The sequence below is a fragment of the Nipponia nippon genome, unplaced genomic scaffold, assembly GCF_047370975.1.
Source record: "Nipponia nippon isolate SJK-2023a ecotype South Korea unplaced genomic scaffold, ASM4737097v1 scaffold_7, whole genome shotgun sequence".
Lineage (NCBI taxonomy): Eukaryota > Metazoa > Chordata > Aves > Pelecaniformes > Threskiornithidae > Nipponia > Nipponia nippon.
Window position 1 is genome coordinate 40,597,922 of NW_028262391.1, and position 6,996 is coordinate 40,604,917.

The window sequence follows — 6,996 nt, forward strand, 5'->3', positions numbered from 1 at the left end:
TTTCTTTCCTCTTTGGAATTTACAACACATTTACCCTCAAACGTACTTCTCTGTTCTTAAAGTTGCTTAAAATAACTGTTTTCTTTTAATCTGATTTTTAGTTATTGAGCATTACAATGCTCCCATAAAGTCTCGTGTTTAGATTTCCTAGATTAAAACTACAGTATAGGATCAAGACTGTAACATCACACTGAACCCAAAATTCAGTTAACCATTAAAGGTCTTAAAGCACATGCAAAATCTGGATCCAAATGCAGGATTAGACTCTGAGTGTTTCCAGCCCCAATGCTCAGTTTCACCTTCAGATTTCCATCCTGGTATGACTTTATCCTCAAAAGCTATTCTTGACTTTTTTTTTACCCCTATAGAACCCTCTTATTTTTTTCCACAGCATCTTTAGCCTGCATTAAAGATCAAAGCAAGATTTAAAGCTTTTATTACTTTTCATTGTCTTCTCTTTTTGCCTGCTTTTGCACCATGTTATTTCTCTCGGTAGTTTCAGTATTGCATTTTCCAGCCATGCTACCTTTTTCCTCTTTTTCCATCCTTTGGTAAACAATGCATTTTTGTCTTTGGGATTAAATTCTGACTTCTGACTTTTCTCAAGCCTTCTTTTTCCTGTCTGTTCCATGGGTTCTTATAGTTCCTACGCAGGCTGTGTAGTTGCAGCAGAGGACTAAGATGTTTCTTCCCCAGTGTCCTGTTTGGCTAGCAAAGAGAATTGCAAGAGAAGCAAATGGACAACCTGTAGTTTTGTCTCTGTAGCTTTTCCTGTTGAAGGAGATGAGAGAAGAGAATAACAAACTAAGGAATGACTCTGTTCAGAACTGAGATTACCAACTTGTCTCATCAACTAATTTAAAATGCTTAAAATTTCTTTGATTCACTGAGCTGCTTATCATAGGGCATCCTATGGCTTCTTTCAGATATATTTGAGTCATGTCCTATGCCTGAGACTACATAGACACTATTCTGCTTCTCCTCTGTCTTCCTTGGCTCTGCTCTGAGAGCCGCTGCGTAGCACCGGGAAGCACCGCGCTGGTCCTGGGCTGCAGCTGCACAGCTGGTAGCCACATTTGGGGCTAATGGCATGCTTTGAAGGACGACGTCAGTAGAAGATCAGCATACGTAATGGAGTGGGAGGTTTTCAGCATCTGTACCTGTTACGCTGCCTTTAGAGGCCCAGTAACTTCAGTGGCTGTGCTAAGGCATTGCAGATTCAAGAAATAAGAGAGGCAAGTGGAAGCTTTGGCCCCAGTCTCAGACAACAGATGCTGGAGACAATAAAACCTTCTCAGAAAAGGAAGGCGATTATTGCAGTTTTCTAGCCAACAATTACCTTGCTCTTATAAATTATGTTGATGTCCATGATATAACACACATTGCTGAGCACATGATAGCTGTCGTGGGCTTCCACCGACTTCCCTGCTGATGCCTGACACGCTGCTTGTAACCCATTTTATTTAGCCTGGAGTACAAAGGTGCTCTATAAAATGAGATTGGCCTCGAAATCATGTAATGTGCTGTCTGTCCCTGTGTCCCCCAGCTTTCTCTGCAATATTCTGCTGTAAGTCAAAGCCGTAGCCAGTTAGATTTCACTGTCTTAATCTAACATTTGCAAATGGTACCAGCCAAAAAGCCATTTGCGTGGGCAAGTTTGCCAAGATTTACTTAGGAATTTTTATGAAGAACTAGCACAGTACCAAAAATGTAGTTTTCTCTCCTTTCAAGTCCCAACCTCTTTTGAAATATCTCTCACAGCCTTTCTGTTATCATTTAATTTCCACATGCACAAATACAGGATTCATTCCCAGGTCTCTTGACTATAACATATCAACCCTCTCACTAACATCCTTAACCTCTGCCCCTGGAAAACTAATCATCTCTCTTGTTAGCTCAGTCCCTTTTAGAGATGGCAGTGCACAAAGCACACCAACACTTCTCTACCATAAGTAGAGAAGTGATGCTTCTCTCTACTTGGTTTGTTCCACAGCTTCCACACTGATTTGTGTTGTACAATTCAATCTTCTGAATCACCCTTAATGACATCTATTATCTAAAATCCATTGGGCACCACTACTTCACTTCATCCCTTAATTACACCACCTCTCTCTTTTCATACCTGCTCTTATACTTACCCAGTCACTGCCCTTAATGTCATCCTATTTCTCCTGTGCTAAGCTTCCAAAGTACTCATCTGGCAATGCATGCAGCTGGCTCTGTCCTCCCGCCGAACCGCTGAGAGTGCTCGTAAGGAGTGTTTTCTTGCCTCCTTTCCTCAAACAAAAGCAATCCTTAGATTATAACAGAGAGTAGAGGAAGGCGTTATGGGTTAAACTGCCATAGGGAGGTTCTACCAATTCAATTTGGATTTAGATACACTATTTGTACAGAGATGAGTTTGGAATTTTGATGTTCAGACATGCCTAAGGTTCATTAAGAGTTGAATTTACACTGAGAGTCAATGGGCCTTTTGAAAATCCCAGCTTTTTTAGCCAGTACGTCAATAGACATTTTCTTCAGGGTGGAGAATATTCCTGTTCAACCCTGTGCATGGAGGTTAATCACAATAAAGTTAGATTTTTCTAGTATATTAGTATATTTTATAACAATGCAACAGTCAGCCATTCATCAAGGCGCAATGAAGCACATTTAAGTTTTCTAGAAGCTTCCCATTCATATGATACTGAATTCTTGACTATTCATAATAGTAAAAACAAATGAAAGCCCTTTCAGGCAGCAGATGCTGTACAAGGAGAGTTGGTTATTTAGAGCAGGAGTGATTTGGCAGACCTAGTATTGTTTGTTAGAGTGCTGTCCTATACAGAAGGTAATTTAGAAGTCATATTTTTTAAAATAATCTTTCCATGGAACCTTCTCCTCCCCCAGCTGAATGAATTTAAAGTCAGAATAGAGACCCATTGATTATTCTGGCTTCAAGGATCAGGAAGAGGTTAATTAGGGGCTGATAAAAAGTTCTCTGGGGCAGGGGTCATGTCTTTGTATGTATTTGCACCATGACTAATGCACTGTCCCCCTGAGCTTACTGGGGCAGGGTTTTTTTTTCCATAATGTACATAATATTAAACTGCAGTTTAGAAAGTGTGAAAATGGGTCTGATGGCAACTTTTAAATCTTTACCTTTTTAAGAGCTGTTTTCCAAATTTCTGGGGCAACTTGAATGCAGCAAAAGTGTTGTTTTCTCATTTTGATTCCTTTAGAGAGTTTTCATCGGTGAAAGAGCTCTCCTGTACTGACCTAAATATAATCTCAGACTTAGCAGGGATCCTTCTGGGCTCTGTAGAGCCCTGTGGATCAAACCATCAGGCAGACAGAAATGTTTATGGCTCTTCTGGGTGTTTGGATCTTTTTTTCTCACTAGAGCCAAGATGCATGAAGTGAATGCACCTGAAGAGGTGAGTACCTCTCTCCACTTACCCTAGTGGGAGGGGGTTTTGAACCATGACCCTGGAAGTTGTACGGAAGAACTATCCCTGATTCTTCTCCTTGGCAAATTATCATCTGCATTTTGCAGACCACTGAGGGGATGAGGACGACATCAACAGCATGCAGGCATCTCCTGTGGCATCTATTAAGTGCAGGCATCACAGACAGCATGATGGTGGCATGGGGATGGGGAGGGATAGCGTCAAGGAAGTTACTGTAGGTGTCCAATACTGTAATTTCTTAGTGGTCCTGCTAACTCTTTGCAGACTCACGAGTTTATGTGCCCCTACAAAGGAACAAAGAAGGATCATCTGCCTTTTTATGAGAAGTCTTGATCTTCCTACTTCCCACCTTAAAGAGAAATAGGACAGCAAGAGAAGCAAATGGTAACAGTATAAACAGTATAAAAAAATAGCTAGGGAGAATATATGCTTTTTTGCAACATTTATATTCACTTTGACAATATTCCTAAAAACGCTACTTCTACTAGCTGGCTATGGGCAACCTTATGCGTTTCTGTTCATACAGGCTTGCAAAATTAAAAAGACAGTTGTATGATGAGTCTTAAGAGCTTGAAAATGGTTTTCCAGATGCTGATACAAGCACATATTTGCAATCCCAAAAACATAATTTGGCCTTTTAATCAATAAGAACTGGTGTCTGTCCCTGGTTTGCCAAATGACTTTATTCTTATTCTGGTGAACAGTGACTTTCTCATTGCCTTTTTCCCCCTTCCCTACCCTACAAATTGTTACCCAAGTAACTAAATTTCTTTTGATGCTCTGCTAAGCTAGTCGCATCTCCTTCTTTTTCTTTAGATCTGGTACAAAAAATATCCCCCAAAGTGAGAAGGCCAGTAGTTCTCAAGTGAAGATTGAACCACCAGCTTTCTTCCGTCATCATCCCCCATATCTTTTCTATGGCTTTATAGAGAACTACTGCAGGCTTTATTCCTCTCTGTCATCTTTTACTTTGCTCATTCCCGCAGGTTATGTCGTCTACGTGCAACCTGCTAATGAAGCCTGAATTATTTTGTTGTCTGGAGTGTGAGATGATGTCTTTGCACTTCACTCATAGCTTTTGCTGTCCCTGATACCTTCATGCTTCATTCAGATTTCTTTGCTTTGATCCAGGCCAAAAAATGATTATAGATTTTGTCCACTGGCAAATTTGGCTTTCTTTCATGCTTTCCTTGAAACTTGTGAATGTGGCCAATACAACGGGAGAAGACCTCCAGCCGGTCTGGCAGGCCACTGGCCCTCCAGGACTTTCCAAGGTGCATGATAATTGGCGAAAAATCCCATGTTTGTCATGGCTTATTACTTAAATGCACGCTGTAACTTTGTCTCTTGATTCTCTTCTCTGCTAAGGGGATTCAAGTAGGATACAGGAAAGAAAAGAAAAGTGGCATTTTCTACAGGAAATGGCCCTCACGAATATGTCTCTGCTAATAATTACAGAGCTGGTTTTATTTTGTTCAATGCACTGCCTCGGTTTTGGATCCACATCAAGAGCAGCATATGCTCTCCAAACTAAAATATGTGCATATCTGATTTTTGACAAAAAAATTATTTAATTGATCTCTTCCTACCCTCTCCCCTCCCCCTCATCCTCTTCCTGCCTTTTTTTTTCCCATTTCTTTACTAATTCCATAATATAGTAAGCCCCCTATTATGAAAGAAATCCGAATTAATTTAAATATAAAATATAAAGAATTAACCTTACAGCAAAACAGATAACAGAAAAAAGAGCTAGTTTTTCTCTGTCAAGTGACAGCCTTCTCATTTATTATCATTTTAACAAATTAAGTTGCAAAATTGGCATTATTTCAGAACTGTACAAAATGTAATGACTATGAAATATATTGAATTTTTCAAGTATTAAAAATCCCTTATTTTTGAAAGTGAATCACTGGAAATGATCCTCAAGAATCCAAAGGTTTTTTTGTGCCATTTCTGTACTGTGCCTGCACAAAATCCAATGGCATTTGCTGAGTTAATCCTGGATATTCCTTTGTTTTGGTATTTGTACTCTATTAGTTAAATACAACATGTGTGAGAAAATCAAAGGGAAGAGATGTTGTTGAAATAGGAGAAAATATTTATCCCCTAGATGTAAAAAATACTCATCACCCAAAATAAATCTGGCTTAAACTCTTTAAGTCTTAAGTCAAATAAGTTTTAAGTTAAAATGAGTTTTCAGTCTTAAACCTCTCTCCCCCTGAAAGGATATATTTGCATGGTTGTGTGCACATAGGTGTGTGTCCGCGTGCAAGAGAACGGCATGTACTGAAACTAAATTCCCCTAAACCTTGTTTTAAGGAGCATTGAATGTTGATATGTAATGCCTATCGTACAAGTAGATCTGAATTATAAAGCTATAATGTTGTGTATGATTAAGCAGTTCTAGAAAACATAGGGATGAACTTCACCTGTAGTGCATATTTCTCTTTTGTTCTTTTGCTTTACTGACAGATGTGAACGAACGCAAATGCACAGGTTTAGAAGCACAAACCCAGGGGACAGTGCAAGCGTAGCTGGCGGAGGCAATCGTGGTGCTCTCGGTGCCAGCCGGCTCTCCGCAGAGGCTGTGCTAGGGAGAGTGCAGGGCAAGCGGAGGGCATTTCCAAAGGGGGCAGAGGATCCAACCTGAGGTGGGAAATGCCGCTGTCAATCGTTTCAGCAGGATGGAAGGGAAGCCAGGGAGAGTCAGGGACCCACAGGATGGAGGCTGTTATCCGATGAGGTCATCTTCACAAATGTTATAACTCAAAAATACGGGTACTTGTCCAAAATGAAAAAGATGCATAGACGTGGGAAAAGCTGCGTGAAATTTCCCCCCAAAGCCTGCTCTCTTCAGATGTGTTCGCATATCATGTCACTTCAACTGTCTCTGTGCCATGGGCCACTTGCTAGAAAATTGGTGAAGCTGGTTCTGCCACCTCAGTCTGCGCGTGATAAAACTTGCCATTTTTTTCAGTCTTTGCCAGCGTTTTCTCTCCACAAAAATCTCCAGAAGCATTACCTGTTAACATGTCTTTCTGAGTACCACCTCCGTTCTCTTCTCTCTCACGCCTTTGCCTGTCCTTCGAATACATCTGTGTCTTTGCCCTTCGAGAGAGTGCCCTTTTTTCTGTTGGCAGCCCTTGCATAGGTGTAGTGTGTTGTGCTGCCTCTCTTCTCTGTCTCACTCTATTCTCTTTCCTGCTGATGAGACCCATGTTGCTTTGGCAGAAAAACTAAAATACAGTAGTTCATCAATCCAAAATCCACGATGATGCGCTTGTCTGACAGTGGGGGTTTGGCTGAAGGTGATTTTGACTATAAGCCTGACTCTTCTTTTCTCTTGACAGTAGAAAAGAACTGCAAGACTTTATGTCTAATATAGATTTCACAAGGTATTTTGAAAAAGAGCCAGTCTTTATTGGTGGGCAGTGTAGAGAAATTGCTTGAATTGAGAAGATATGGGGAACTGCACTGGTGCTGGTGCCAGTGCATGTCCTCATTTGGAAATGGTGAGTGCTTTGTGTCTCGTTCTCGGGGGACATAG